The sequence below is a fragment of the Mytilus californianus genome, unplaced genomic scaffold, assembly GCF_021869535.1.
Source record: "Mytilus californianus isolate M0D057914Y unplaced genomic scaffold, xbMytCali1.0.p SCAF_10, whole genome shotgun sequence".
Lineage (NCBI taxonomy): Eukaryota > Metazoa > Mollusca > Bivalvia > Mytilida > Mytilidae > Mytilus > Mytilus californianus.
The window spans coordinates 56803460-56820663 of record NW_026262582.1 but is presented as its reverse complement, the minus strand read 5'-3'; the positions used below and the strand labels follow the sequence as shown (position 1 = coordinate 56820663).

Here is a 17204-nt window from a genome sequence, read left to right as displayed (position 1 = left end):
TTAAAGTCGACATTTGGGTTTATCCTCCCATTTAAAGATACATTACATGTCTATATTTTAATCATATTCGATATGTAATTAATGATATTTTATTTATAACATGTTCTTGTCTGTGGTGTATTTTCCTTGCTTACAAGGGGTTTTTGTCTCGCCTGCAATTTTTATGCACATGTCCTAAGTCAGGAGCCTGGTAAAGTCCGTATCTCAGATACTGTGAGCAATAGGTCAACTATATTTGGTGTATGGAATGATTGTTAGGGGTACATGTCCCACTGACAGATTTCATCTGACCTTGATCTCAATTTCATGGTTCATTGAACAATGTTTAGTTTTTGTGGTTTGGTCATTTCTCAGATACTATACGCAATAGGTCAACTATATTTGGTGTATGGAATGATTGTAAGGGGTACATGTCCCACAGACAGAATTCATCTGATCTTGACCTCAATTTCATGGTTCATTGAACAATGTTAAGTTTTTGTGGTTTGGTCTATTTCTCAGATACTATAAGCAATAGGTCAACTATATTTGATGTATGGAATGATGGTAAGGGGTATGACTGTCTGCCAGGTATATGACCTTGACCTCATTTTCATGGTTCATTGGACCATTTTTAGTTTTTATGGTTTGGTCTATTTCGCAGATATTACATGTATAAGCCATAGGTCAATTATATTTAGTGTATGGAATAATTGTGAGGTGTACATGTCTGTCTGGCAGGGTTTATATAACCTTGACCTCATTTTTATGATTCATTGGTCAATTATAAATTTTGTGATTTTGTCAGTTTATCAGATACTATTATCAATAAGTCAACTTTATTTGGTGTTTGGAGTGATTGTAAGGTGTACATGTCTGTCTGGCAGCGTTCATATGACCTTGACCTCATTTCCATTGGTCAATTTTAAGGTTATGTGATACTTGTAGTAAAACCTTCATATTACAGACTTTCAACATAAATTCAATGATAAGTAAAACAGGCGAGACATTTCAGCACTCTTGTGAAAAATTGACTGTTTGTGTGATTTTAAGTAAGACAAGTCTTAATAGCACTAAATATTGTTTTAACTATGTATATCGTGAAGGTACAAAACGGCAATGTTAATATAAAAAGGAAGATGTGGTATGATTACCAATGAGTCAACTCTCCACAAGAGACCAAATGACACAGAAATTAACAACTGTAGGTCACCATACGGCCTTCAACAATGAGCGGAGCCCATACCGCATAGTCAGCTATAAAAGGCCCCGAAGTGACAATGTAAAACAATTCAAACGAGAAAACTAACGGCCTAATTTATGTACAAAAAATGAACGAAAAACAAATATGTAACACATAAACAAACGACAACCACTGAATTACAGGCTCCTGACTTGGGACAGGCACATACATACAGAATGTGGCGGGGTTAAACATGTTAGCGGGATCCCAACCCTCCCCCTAACCCGGGACAGTGGTGTAACAGTACAACATAAGAACGAACTATAAAAATCAGTTGAAAGAGGCTTAACTCATCAGATGGATAAACATACAAATACTACATATACAAGTGGACGTGGCCGGGTACTTGTACATCCAAACAACAAAAAGACACTAAGTACAGATCTGAGAGTACTCGCAGTTACTGACAGCAAGTTCAAAGCCACTAACAACTAATAAAAAAAATCATGCATCTAAGACTAAATTAACGTGGCCGGGTATTTGTACATCCAAACAACAAAAAGACACTAAGTACATATCTGAGAGTACTCGCAGTTACTGACAGCTAGTTCAAAGCCACTAACAACTAATAAAAAAATCATGCATCTAAGACTAAATTAACGTGGCCGGGTACTTGTACATCCAAACAACAAAAAGACATTAAGTACAGATCTGAGAGTACTCGCAGTTACTGACAGCTAGTGGAAGAATTTAAGGTTTTAAGTAATTTGTGGTAACGAAATCCCTGGCTTAATAATTTACCAGTAATGCATAGATTACGTTCGTTAAAATCAAAAACGTCACAACAGACACGGGCATAGCGAACGAGTTGTGAAATATAAACACCGTAAGATGGTGCCAAAGGAACATCACCATCCAAAAAGGGGAAATTAACAATAGGGAACGAAAAATCGTCCCTTTTGTCGTAAATTTTAGTGTGGAGTTTCCTGTGTAAAACCGAAATATCTAAATCTAGGAAAGGACAGTTGTTACCGTTTAAATTTGATTTATTTAAAGTAAGTTCCTTTGGGTAAATTTTGGCAGTATATTGAGAAAATTCTTGATTATTTAACGAAAAAATATCATCAAGATAACGGTAAGTGTTGATGAATTTATCAATGAAATGCAATTTAGACGGGTCTTTACTGAGTTTGGTCATAAACTGTGATTCATAACAGTACAAAAACAAGTCTGCTATTAAAGGGGCGCAATTAGTGCCCATAGGAATACCTACAACCTGTCGATAAACTTTGCTGCCGAAAGTTGTTAAAAAGAACATCATTAGATTTTTCTCAAAGATATTGGTTGTGGTCCTAAATTGGAATCTAATAGCCTTTAAAAACTGTAAACTTGAGATACTGTGGTACTGGCTGATCTTCACTGTAAACTCATTTCAATCAAATGTTATAAGTTGTTTTCTTTCCAAACTGGTATGGTTTTCCAATGACCGGACTTTTATGTAGGTTGTATTTTTGATTATTTTTAACTTAATATCATATATAATTTATATCAAATATTAATATTGATAAATTGTACCTGTAATTTACCTGAACAAGTAAAAAAATAATTAGCCCAATTCTAAACTTGACACCAAAGATTTTAGCCCAAATGATACCATAGTCACGCTTATTATTTAGCTAAAATGTCTTACGCCTTTGGAAATGTTTGAGTATTTTCCTCCTTTATTCCTGACTTCTACGTCATTTGGTCTCTGGTGGAGAGTTGTCTCATTGGCAGTCATACCACATCTTATTTTCATATTGGTAACTTCAGCAAAATTTACAAAACAGGATACCAATTTTGTGTAATTATCTCTTCCTACTAACCTAGATCTTTGAATTTTCGTGGACAGATTGCACACATATTGAAGGCACCTGCCTTTCCCGAATAGTATGCTGAATTGTTTGCACTTTTTCGAGACCAATTATAGAGTTGTTTAAAGTTGTTCCCATTTTATATTTCCATATTCATTATAGACTATTTGTCATTGATTAAGAACCATACTGTGCAACTCGACCATTCGTGGCTTTAAATAAATAAATAAATAAATAAATAAATAAATATAAATAAATAATCTTTATATCAAGATGATAATCCCATTAGTTAAAACTAATCTTCCTGAGAGTCCACAAAATAATAATAATAACATATTTATAAAGTGCATACAATATTATAATGATATATACACAATTTACAATTTTATATAGATATTAATGAAAAAGCATATTAATTTGCACAATTTGTGAAAAATTTGTAACATTTTGGTTTAAAAGATACAAGTGTATTACTCATCTTTATTTCATTTGGTAAACTGTTCCATATTTGAGAACCAGAATATATAAATGTTTTCTTCAAAAAATTTGTTTTTGGCTTTGATTCATTCTTATAAAATTTTAACTTCCCACATATTTATGACCAGTTACCGATATATGATACTATTTGAAGGCATCAATATTTATAAAGAATAAAGGTTAAATGATTATAATCAATATTGCAAGATGATGATTTGCGAGAATTCTGTAACAAAAGACATAAGTGCTTTAATACAGTCAACATAGGGATAAAATACAATGTAAACTATTTCTTGAAATACAAAAGCAACTGAAAAAAAACACACAAGGATATACAAAGATGAAAAATTTGATTTTACAGTTGGTTTTGTTTCCTTCAACATTGATAACAGCCGGGAAAATAAAACAATAACCCGAATAACAACACTGCTGACATTTTGATGTGCCATGTCACACATACGATACAAAAAGAAATTAATTGCTTTCTCAAAGCTTGAAGCCGAATGTCAAATACAGAGGAAAATTTGCACAAACTGCATTATTTGTTTCTATCGATCCAATATTGATGTTGTATACGATACTGAGTCAGCCGACTTACAGCAGACGACGGCTACAGCGCGTGTTGGAAAAAGATGGACGTTTACATGGTATAACATCAGAAGGAGTTTCATCAAGCTGGACAATAAAAGGTAACGAATTCATTTACATTCTAAAAATTAAATGCCTTGGATAGATTTTGGGTTATTCTATGGTCAAATATGATTTTACACACAATGTTTATACCGCATCTCGTATAATTATATTTAATTTGTTATGTGTGCCAATCACTGCGGGTGTATAGTATGAGGACAATAAGCTTAAAATGTGATGGTAATCATGGTTATTAGGATGTGATTTTGTTTAAGTGAAAATTTATAACTGCCAGTACTATTCTAAAAAAACCTGCCTTTTGCGGTTAATAAATTCACAACTTTATATCATCACAAATTAATATTCTGCTTGATTTTCTTCAACATTCATTTAATTATCTATGATGAGATAATTTAAAGTGAAATTGAATATTAATTCATGGAACATTAAATTATGTGAAACATATGGTAGACTATGAGGCTTTTTATCTATGTGGAAAAGTCGTGTACAATTATATATATATATATACATATATATATATTATATTTGATAAAAACATTGACACTGATAAGGCCACGGTATTTTTTAAGCCGAAGTATTTGTCAACACGATGTAATAACATCCTCTTCTTATATTACCATCTTATATTAGTATCGTTGCGCAAATCTTAAGACTTTCACAAACAAACAATTTGTTTTACTGTCGAGTTAATTAAGTAAGTGATATACATTGTTTTCCGACGACATACTTGTCTTTTAAAATTTTTGCAGATATGCGATGAATTAAAGCGTAATACATCAGATACTGGACTGTTCAACCCATTTAGAAACAAAACAACATATCGACCATTTCTATTACAAACACAGTAAATCGCAACAGATACACATTTTGTCAACTACTATGTCTTCCGTGATATTTAAGGGCTTAAGTTTGGACCTGCAATATACGATAGAGATGTGGTATGATTGTCAATGAAACAACTTTCCACAAGACCAAATGACGTAGATGTAAGCAACTATAGGTCACCGTACGGCCTTATACATGTCTATAGGTCACCGTACGGTCTTATACATGTCATACAACAACTAGGTCACCGTACGGCCTTATACATGTCATACAACAACTAGGTCACCGTACGGTCTTATACATGTCATACAACAACTAGGTCACCGTACGGCCTTATACATGTCTATAGGTCACCGTACGGCCTTATACATGTCATACAACAACTAGGTCACCGTACGGTCTTATACATGTCATACAACAACTAGGTCACCGTACGGCCTTATACATGTCTATAGGTCACCGTACGGTCTTATACATGTCATACAACAACTAGGTCACCGTACGGCCTTATACATGTCATACAACAACTAGGTCACCGTACGGTCTTATACATGTCATACAACAACTAGGTCACCGTACGGCCTTATACATGTCATACAACAACTAGGTCACCGTACGGCCTTATACATGTCATACAACAACTAGGTCACCGTACGGCCTTATACATGTCTATAGGTCACCGTACGGTCTTATACATGTCATACAACAACTAGGTCACCGTACGGCCTTATACATGTCTATAGGTCACCGTACGGCCATATACATGTCATACAACAACAAAAAACACCTTATATGAATATCCAAAGCAAAATTTTTATAAGGTGTTACATTAATGCTCAAATAAGGCTCATACTAGGTTGGAAAACGAAGGAGTTGGTAATCACAAAATCAAATAGGTATTTTACTATGATAATAATGTTGATGAAATAACATTCAACTCTTACTTAACTTGCTGCAACTTGTTAATTAAAATGTAAAAGTTGATGATGATATTCATCATACATTGAGGCATGCAATCATATACATGTAGTGTTAAATCCTCTATCTCTAGTCGGCAAAACATAAACACAAAATCACATATTTAGAAATGAATACTATATCTTTATCTGCAAGAATGATATTCCCAAAACTAACTAAGAATAAAAGAAATTACCCCTATAATGTGATTAGTTAATTTTACCCCCCAACCCCCATCACCATCAATACACATTGGAGACATTTTTGTAATGTATGCAAGACTATGATTATTATTGATATTTATAAACATAAAAAAATCCAAATTGAAAAATATAGAGTCTAGTAAAGTATTTCCCTACCCCGAGAAGTATCATATTTGATAAAGAAAAGCACATTTATTCCCCCGAGGGAATGAAGGCATATATAAAATAAAATGATACAATCAGTAAAAAAAAATAGATACACAAAGTATTTAAAGAGCAGACAACACGCTTGGACAATACAATTGCATGGTAAAGCCGGGTATATTAGCTGGTGATGTGGGCTTTATCATTAAAACGTATATGTTTCAGTAATCTCCACCACTTTTCCCGAAAATGGCAATTTGATTAGAAATGTATATGCAGTCATTTAATGTTGGATAGAAATTTACTTTTAATGAGTGGAAAAAAGATAAAACATGTTTCGAGGAATACATCTTGATTTTTTTTCAACAAACAAACAAGTCTCATTCATTTGACGAACACTTTTGAATTATTGTTCGATTTTTTTCTCTAAGCGTAAATCCGAACGCATTCAACTGTCATTTCCACACTGATTAAATACGATGTGTTTGTAGTCAATTAGTTTTCACATTCTTCAGCAATCAATGATAATTTGTCTTTTAAGCTTCGAACAGTTCTGTGCATTTCTGCGATAAACTTTAGAATCGTAAATTCAATGTAAGGTAATTTTCTGGAATTCTGAAAAGAAAAGTAACCTTAAAAAGTATTAGTTTAAAAAAAAAAACATAATTTGTGTGAGTTGTAAATTGCAGATATGAACAGAACTTTTCATTTTAATAGCCAGAAGGCCTATACACTAAATAAAAGTGTTAGGAATCTGAACACTTTTTGAACGCCCTTTTGTAACACTTCTGGAACGCGTAACAGTGTTCTAAATATTAACATTGTTGTTCCACTTTTTAACATCATGTGTAAATCTTTCGAACACTATGTGTGTAATTCTTGAATGAATAGTGTGTTCTCCTTGAACGCCTAGTGTTTGATTCTGGAACATGTCTTTGTGAGCAAAATTGTACGCCGTTACGCGTTCCAAGCCTTGTAACACTTCTGGAACGCTCGAACTGTGTTCCAGAAATATGTTTTAATATCCAGAACACATAGTGTATACTACTGGAACACATTTTTACATGTTCCAGAAAAAGTGTTCCATTCTCTGAAACATTCTTTTGGTCTTGTAAAAATAATAATTTAATTGATTAAAAAACATCTTTAATTGATTAAAAGAGGCAAAATTATAAAAAAAAAGACAATACAATGTGAAACATTAAAGCAACTTTAAAATTACAAGTTAGACAAGTTAGAAATATAACATTTGACAACGAAATTACAGTATAATTTGATTGGCAAAATGTGTCCAAATATTTAATCAGGCAAAAGTTTCGTCACATTAAAAATTATTATATTACAAAAAAGTCTACTGGCTTATGAACACAGTTTTACTCATCGTTTGCAACTTCTTAAGTGAAGCACTGTCCTGAATTTCTTTACAAAAAACTAATTTCAATGGCTCGTTAATCACCAATATTTTCCATAATCCACAGCCTGCATAGCACTTCAGATAGTCAATATCAAACATAAAATATCCTGTGTATATGCTGCTAGTAGTCGGAGTCAGTGCTCATGTAACACTGCTACCTCGGGTATTTTAAACACGATTTGAGTCGTCTACAATTGTTTTTGAGCTTCCTTTTTTAAGAGGATTCGTCTCCTTTGGTTATAACTACTCCTTAACCTTGTTATCCATCAACCCTAAGTTCTGAAATGTCAAATATAAAGTGTATGAGTAAACAAATTATTGATCATGTCGATATTGCTTGAGAATTAAAAATTCTTATTTCGTTTTTGCAATTCCATTATATTTGTCAGCATTATTAGAGTTTCTTTTAATCAGTGCAATATTTAATAAGATGCATTTTTACTATTTGATTTGTTAAAGAGTGGTATACATGTATTTTCAAGTATAGGGGCTCTCGTGTTCTATAGCTTTTTGAAAAAAAGATGATAGGAAGTGTACAGCAAATGGTCATAGGTGTTTTAGGCAAAATTTTGTTCGTGTAGAATTTCACCATTGATCTGTATACGGGTAATTCCACCATTTGATTATCAAAATACTTCCCTGGATTCAAATTGAAGTAATTATATAGGTTCTGCTAAAATAGTTTTCTGATTGTGCACATTTTATTGATAAATCTGCATTTACAAAACTCCAAAAATTGTAAGAAGTCAATGGGCACTCCTAAATTTCTTAAACTTACATAAAGTTACTTTTATGGTGCAGGATAAGTATTCATCTCTAAGGTTACTGGAACTGCGAAATGTTCTCTGCATTCTCGAGGTATGCACGTACAATTAACCCTAAGTAGTTGTGTTTGTACCCTATAAAAGTAACAAAGGAATACATTACAATACATGTATGAAGTGCACAATGGTGGCCATTTTCTGAAATGAATTTCTAAGAATTAAGTATTTAAGAATGAGAAAGCTATTAATACCATATACATTAGAAAATTAAAATTAGTGTGTTGCAGTATGCCTTTTTACAAATCTCTGTCTTGACATTGACAGTACTTGTAAATGTGAACAAACCCTTATGCATTGTTTTTATCTTAACAAATGTACATCCTCAAAAGTGTGGATAATCGCGTAATCTACTTGTTGCTTTCTATACACAATGTTTGGAACACATGGCGTTCAGGGAAAACTATAAGTTAGAACGCATCATGTTCGAGACCAGAACGCTTTTACAATAGCAACGTTATCATTAGCATTTACGTATAAATTTACATTGGTTAAAAATAAGAAAATATGATCATTTTCATGTATTCTCACAAAGAACCTCCTACTTTTTGAATCGAATTATGGCATAACAGCACAGTTATGTATTCAAACAAAATGTTCTACTTCCATTTGTACTTCAGTGTGTCCTGACAAAGAAGGAATTTGTTGATTAAATACCAAAAAAATTATTGTTAAGTTCGTAATGTGTTATAAATATAGATATACATACCTATTAAATCAAGTGCTGTTGTTAATTTTCTTCAGTGAAGCTCTTTCCATGTATCAAGGGCCTGCTTCGATTCGTCCAACTCGGTTTAGTAGAGTCTGTCGAGTCTACTCGACTGACAATCGAACCCCCCGAGTTTGACCTTTTGAACCTACCAGAGTTAACTCGACATCAACCCTGGGTTGGGGCAGGTTTAGTAGAGTTACAAAACGGCGACAAACAAGAACAGCAAGGAAAAGTATGATAAAAATAACTAAAATTTTACAAAATACAGCCAGAGAAAGGGGCTGTTAGTGAAATTATTTTTTGTTTGTTTTTGGAATGAAAATTTAACAATGTTACAAATTTGAACATAAAGTTGTTTATTATCGACGTCTATAAAAAGAAAATTAACTACTGCTGCATGCTATATTTATATCCACCATTCTGAGAGTGAACTCGAGAAGAGTTTTCACTTCGATTCGGGAAGGGTGCGCACATGCGCATTAACACTGATTTTATAACTCTAGTCAACCCGAGTTGGACCAATCGAAGTAGACCAAGGGCGCTCAAAAAACAAACTTCCGGTACATTAATACGTCACGCGCTATTATTTACGCGGACATTTTTGGAACACATGGCGTTCAGGGAAAATGATAAGTTGGAACGCACCATGTTCCACACCAGAACGCTTTTAAAATAGCAACACTTTCATTAGCATTTACGTATTTGCATTTGTTTAAAAAGAACTTAAGTCGTTTATAAAAAAGATATATATTAAGAAACGATCATTTCCACGCTTATAAATACGCTTCTGTAACATGTTTCAAAGTTCATTTTACCCAACTATCAGTGGCGGATCCAAGGAGGGGGGGGGTTCCGGGGGTTGGAACCCCCCCTTTTTTTTGACGATCAATGCATTTGAATGGGGACAATATTTACAGTGATACAATATGAAAATGTGTTTTTATTATCTGATAACATGTTTAAAAGTTGTTATCCATTAATTCGTCCGTTTCCGATTAATATCTGAAAATTTACGCATTATGTTTAATGCTTATTATTACAAACAGAAAAACACCACCTTAACACGCAATATTACTGTCATTATCAATATATCTCTCCTTAATTGGAACTCTCGTATCAAATTCAAGTTAAATTGGTCGTCATTAGAATAACAGCACACCTTACAATTGTTAATCTTCATGATTATGTCATCATTTAGGTAAGATACTTTAAGCAAACATCACAAAATGTGTTTTTCGTTAAGAAGATAATACCATGCAGAGGCCCCAAGGGCTAAATTCCAGTATCAGAAATAGATTGTTTAGTCAAGTTCAATTAGCATTGCGACTTTGAACAGTGAAATTTTGTTTTTTGTTTGCAAGTTTTTATACATTGAGTAAAATAATGCACTTCTAAGAGTAAGGAAACAAGAAATGAGTAGATGCCAGACATACTTAGAGTATCACTCAGACAAGGCGTGTACACAAGTGGAATAAAAGATGTTGTTTAAAATATAGATTGATCAAGAACAACGACGACTCTACAGACTTGCTCTAACGAAATAGTTAACATGCTGCCAGTTTTTGAATTTAGAATAAACAACTATCACGTTTCTATTCTTTATAAAACATTAAAATGGAATACGTAAATATTTAGTATGTGTACATGTTAGCTAAAACTTGGTTTCTTCGTAGCTTCATGTTCGACAACCATAAAATATTATCAATTATTCTTGATTTCTACAACATGTAAAACTTCAACCCATGCAAATATGATTTCTCCCTTAAAAAACAAATCAACCACGGGATGCAATTAGAAAGTATCAATAAATATACAAGCTAATAGCATTGAAATGGAGCTCCTCGTTTATCTGGTGAACAATAGTTCCTGACAAAATAATTGTATTTTATTTTATCATCCAATTTATCGACGATTTGATATGTCCTTTGGGAACCATCATTACCATCAGCTTGTATGAATTGTGATTCTGGCGTCGATTTTCCTGGTGATTAGGCAATGATACTTCTATGACAAAAGTGTTACACAGATATTTAATTGAACAATTTGTAATGACTTTTTGTGTACCCATTACATATCTCTTAGTAGTTAGCAGCTATTTTACAACAGCTCATAATTGAGTTGCCAGTAAATCTCATATGATTTCAAGAATTAGTTCGAATTCAAATTGACAATTCTTTAGAATGACACAAAAAAAAGTACTTTATTGTAATATAAGTCATGTACAGATTTGTGACATAATGAACATAATTAATATATATTTGAACGTATTTGAATTTGAAGAATTAAGACAATATAAAATTAATACTTGTAATACAATTTTAGACGAAAAGTAATACAAACTGATATGCCTAGTTTTCAATCCAGCGTGGTTTTATTTCTTTCTTATAAACGGTATACGTTTCAATTGATGCTTTATATGTTCATCTCTTATCATCTCCTCTTTTTCAATATGGTCATCTGTTCATCACTTATCATCTCCTCTTTTTCAATATAATTTCCTGCGACGATTTAAAAGCACAGTACGAATATTACTTTATTGTATGATTCTGTCTGATAAAATAAGTTATGTATCCCATAACTCAACCAAACCTGCTTTTCTATCTGTTCGGTTTTGATTATGCATATGAGGAGGTGTTTGGTATACGCCAATAAGAAAGCAACGACAAAACACAATAAAAATAGAAATATCTAGACGTTAGCACACGATCTTTAACAATTGAAAGTGCCAATACCATATAAAGGTTAGCACACTGTCTTTAATAACAGACAAGTGTCAATACCATCTAGAGGTTAGCACACGGTCTTTAACAATAGACAAGTGTCAATACCATCTAGAGGTTAGCACACGGTCTTTAAAAATGGACAAGTGCCAATACCATATGGAGGTCAGCACACTGTCTTTAATAACAGACAAGTGTCAATACCATCTAGAGGTTAGCACACGGTCTTTAACAATAGACAAGTGTCAATACCATCTAGAGGTTAGCACACGGTCTTTTACAATTGACAAGTGTCAATACCATTTAGAGGTAAGAATAATGTCTTTAATAATAGACAATTGTTAATAACATCTAGAAGTTAACACACGTTCTTTTAAAAGTACACAAGTGTCTAAACCATGGAAAGGTTAACACATGGTTTTTATCAGAAGACAAGTGTCAATACCATCTATATATACATATAGTTTAACATACGGTCTTAAACAGAACACAAGTGTCAATACCATCTTGAGGTTAACATACGGTCTTTAACAGAACACAAGTGTCTATACCATCTATATATATACAGGTTAACATATGGTTTTTAACAGTAAACAAGTGTCAATACCATCTTGAGGTTAACATACGGTCTTGAACAGAAGACAAGTGTCAATACCATCTATATATATATATATATATATATAGGTTAACATATGGTCCTTAACAGTAAACAAGTGTCAATACCATCTTGAGGTTTACATACGGTCTCGAAAAGAAGACAAGTGTCAATGCCATCTATATATATATATAGGTTAACATATGGTTTTTAACAGTAAACAAGTGTCAATACCATCTTGAGGTTAACATACGGTCTCAAAACAGAACACAAGTGTCAATACCATCTATATATATATATATAGGTTAACATACGGTCTTTAGCAGTAAACAAGTGTCAATACCATCTTGAGCTTAACATACGGTCTCGAACAGAACACAAGTGTCAATACCATTTAGCATTTAACACATGGTCTCTGATATACTAATCTTTTTATAAAGCTTCAATTAAAGGAGATAAGAACAGTAAAAAGTGGACGCTCTTAATTTCACTGACAAAATTCCCCCTGATAAAGTACTAAATAAGTTTAATAAGAGTAAAAAATGCTCTTGTAATATAGCTGTTCGATAAGAATTGGGCAGCTATCCTATTGATTGTTTTATAAAAAGACAAACTCTTCTTTTTCATAAATTTGTTTTTAAAGTTATAGCTTTGAAACATACCTACTTTCCCAAAACTTTGAACATAGACAATTAATTTGCAATTTTCGAATAAGTGATCATAGTTTATTAATAGAAACTGGTAGATACAGGAAAATTCCTAGAGATTTAAGACTATGTACACATTGTGATGTATTAGATGACGAATTCCATTTCTTTTATGAATGTGAAATTAATGAACAATTAAGACAAGAATTTTTTTATTGAAAATCAATCTGATATAAACTCATACCATATGAATGAATTAAAACAAATTCTTAATCCTAAACAAAACAAGATACCAACAAATTAGGCTCCTTTATTTTTAAAGTCACTAAGACTGACGGCAGGGAGTCCTTGCAAATACTTCAATCTGTGTAATTATATATAGAGAGAGATAAGAAAAACATGATAATTGGAATTTGTAAGATGTAAATGACTTGTATTGTTTATTTTCATTGTTTGCTATATATGTATGTTTGTAAGCCATTGGCCCATATGGGCGTAAAGCGCTTTTTCAATAAAGTTTTAACAATAAACAAATGTCTAAACCACATATATGTCAAACTCTAACTTACCAGAGTATAGCCAAATAGTGAATAAATTCAGTTTTTTATTTGCAAATATTTCAGTCATTAATTTATTAAAAAGAAAAAAAAACCGACACCAGCAACCACTGACGAGGTTACTGTCTGGAACTTTATAAAATTTTAAAATGTATTGTGTTACAAATCCATATGACTTAATACATTGCAAGTTATCTGATTCGACTCAGCTGATGCATTAGGCAGAACGAATTTTATTTTACTTTATTCTGTCATATCTCCATTACACGTTAATGGAATGGAAATATTATTTGCTGATATTGCATAACAATATTTTCTCTTCTGATGAGTTTTATTACTCAGTATAGAAGCATATGTAAACGAACTAATGAAGTTGTGCAGGTATTTTTTTTCCAATGCATGTATATTTTTTATTCTCAATATTATGCAATGTGAATTTCCATTGGGTGTTTAAACTTATATAGAATTTAGAATTTCTTAAGACTCTTTAGAAAATAACAGTATTGAAGATATATGTATATTGGTGAAAGTCCGTCGACCCAAGAATAAAGGAGGTATTAACATGTAGAAATTACGGCCATGAAAAATTCGCCGTTTACTAGTAACAGAATTAAGCTGAAAGTAAACATTTGACCATTTAAATTTGTAATACTGCACATTTTAGCTTCGGTTGTTTATTTTGTATGAAGCCTCTATAACCCTGTTGAAGTTTACCTATATTTACAATGGATGTAAATTGTTAGCTGACTGAAATACATAGAGAAAAAGAAGTAAAGTTATTACATCCGCAGATCTAACATTGGACTAAGTTTCTGTAGCTTTAATCCACAACTGGAATGCAACTTTATGTTCAAATCTTTGACCAACTCTTTAAACCAAGAGGAAGACATCGAAACATAGACCTTAACGCACAATTAAATAAATAAAAATGAACGTACATGTATACAGGACGAATAGATAACAACGAGACAAAGGCACATACAAACAAGGAAATACCATAAACATAATTTTAAACTAAATATTTTGGCAATGAAAATTCCTCCGAGCTGATATCAGGTGATAAGGAAAGGTAATCATTTTCTGTTTAACGGGCACCCGTCGAATGTAGGGGAAAAAGTCACAGGAAAAAAAGTCACAGAAAAAAAGTCACGGAAAAAAGTCGGAGGAAAAAAAAGTCACAATAGTAAAAAAATGAAATAGTAAATTTGGATTATATATTAAATTTTTGAATATATCTAATTTTTGATAGATTTTTATTAAGATGTAGACAGAATCATATATATCTACTATATGCCTCTTATGTATTGGAAAAGTCGCATGCAGGAAAATTATTTGAAATTGTATTTAGTTAATATTAACTGGATAGCGTTTCAGAATATTTCAACATCTTTTAATGTTAGAATGCAGTGAGTGGTATTTCAATGTTTGTGTTTATTGTAATTTAATAAATTTTCTTAGATTATAAACAAATTGGTGTCCTTGAAAACGTCAAGTTTTAAAATAATTTAACTAATTAAATGGCTTCAATTTATTCTTTACATTTCCTGTCAGTCGTCTACCTTACAAATATATTGTTTTTTTAATGATACTCATTAATTTAACATTGAAAGTTCCGTATAACTTTAAAATAATAGAAAAGAAATGAAATGCTATAAAACATTTGTACAAAAATGGACAAAATTTTCTATCAGATTTATGACTTTTCCCTGCTTTTACAGTGGGAAACCTAATGACATACAATTACCTCCCCTGTAAACACTGAAGATTTGATCTTTTCAATATTTGTCCCGTTTCAGAAAGGACGCTATCAATTATAAATTCTCGAGAAAACGTTCTAGTAAGTAGTCAAAATCAAAATAGATTGAAATAAAATCAAAATTTCCTTTTTATATTTTCATTTTCCTCCTTAAATAGTAAACGACGAGTACAGCAGGCTTGGTGTAAAATTGGTTTGAAATGTTGCTATATGCGAATAAATGCCTGGAGTACCAACTTCAATTTATTTTTCTACTGGCTGTATACCTCTCTGGAACATGCCAATTATTCGTATATGTATGCAGCTAGATCAGAGAAGTTCAGGCAAACAATTCCAAAAGGAATCGATTGATATGCAGCAAAGATTAACACTTTTGCAATCAAGTTACTAAACGAATTCAAACGGACCTCATCCCGATGTAAACATTGAATGTGAATAGATGGAGAAGATCGCAAAAACATGTACAGAAATCGAGGTGACCTTTACTTAAAATGGTAGAAAAACGGATAACCTACTTTAATTAAATATTTATGTTTAATTTTCTGAACCTACACAGACAGACTTTTCAATTGATATAGTCATGAAAAGGCAATATTTCTGTATTGAATGTTCAATTGACAAGAGCAGACGAGATGAGATGAGAAAATGATCCTTTAAATACAAAGGAAATGGTTTAATTTCTGTACGCTTCAAAAAATTGGTGACCTGAAAAATCTTTAAATTTAGTATGTACAGTACATGATTTTTTCCAATTTTGTTTTATCAATATGCTGCAACGATTAACATTTTTTAGATTTCAGTTTCTTAAGCTTCTAATGCATTTATCACTATAAATACTAAACATAAACACATCGTCTAATTGCATGTATACTTTTAATAACACAGTTTAACAAATAATTTCTTTAAAATCTACGATTGTTGTTTAAAAATAACTTTTCATCAGTAATGTCACCGGCATTGTTTTATAATTGATTTTCTCTACTTTTCAGAAGAGTGAATTTTCTATTGTTCTCGGTCACTAGATTTCCCACTGTTTATCAAATGTGTGACTTTTTTCATGTGATTTTTTCCCGTTTAACTACCCATCGTATGAGCGTGCTGTTAAAGTATACCGTTTTGTGTGCTGGGAAGAACAAACTCAATAAGTATCAGAAATTGACAGAAAACACCTTTTCCAAAAGAAAAAGAAGAAAGACGCCTATACAAAGAAACGTTCACAAAATACTACACAGAAAAGGCTTCGTTTTCTTAGAGGAGATGATGTCGTAAGCGGGAGCGATTGACATGTTGTGTAGTAGTGTAAATTCATCCGATGAACGGACTGCATTCGAACTGTGAATGAAATTATATTAACGACCTGAATAATAACAAATTTCTTTCATTACAGCTATCAGCATCATTTATTGACTATTGGAACATATTACTCCCCATGATTTAATACTATATCGATATGGTCAACTTTCGAAGCCAATGCAATATCGCTTTGATATAGTATGGCTTGTACAAGTTATTTCGTCCTTGTATTATAGATATTTATACACCAGTCTCATTATGGTCATCAATAGTGTAATGGGAAAATATTATACCTCATTTGATACTGTTTATTTTACAGCAGTTACAAAATTATTGATTGAATATTGGCTTCTTAAAGCCGCCAGAATCCATTGGAAAATAAATAAAATAACAAAGATAAGAACTCATTATCATAAC

The 17204-nt window shown here is 32.1% G+C and overlaps 1 protein-coding gene across 1 annotated transcript in view; it reads left to right on the top strand.

Moving 5' to 3' along the window:
* Positions 1 to 3945: 3945 nt before the first annotated feature.
* LOC127718889 (MAGUK p55 subfamily member 7-like) overlaps positions 3946 to 17204 on the top strand; it is a 37560-nt gene continuing 24301 nt past the window's right edge. Inside the window, exon 1 of the mRNA XM_052224954.1 lies at positions 3946 to 4181. The gene's annotated coding sequence lies outside the window, so the exon portion shown is untranslated. The remainder of the gene's footprint in view (positions 4182 to 17204) is intronic.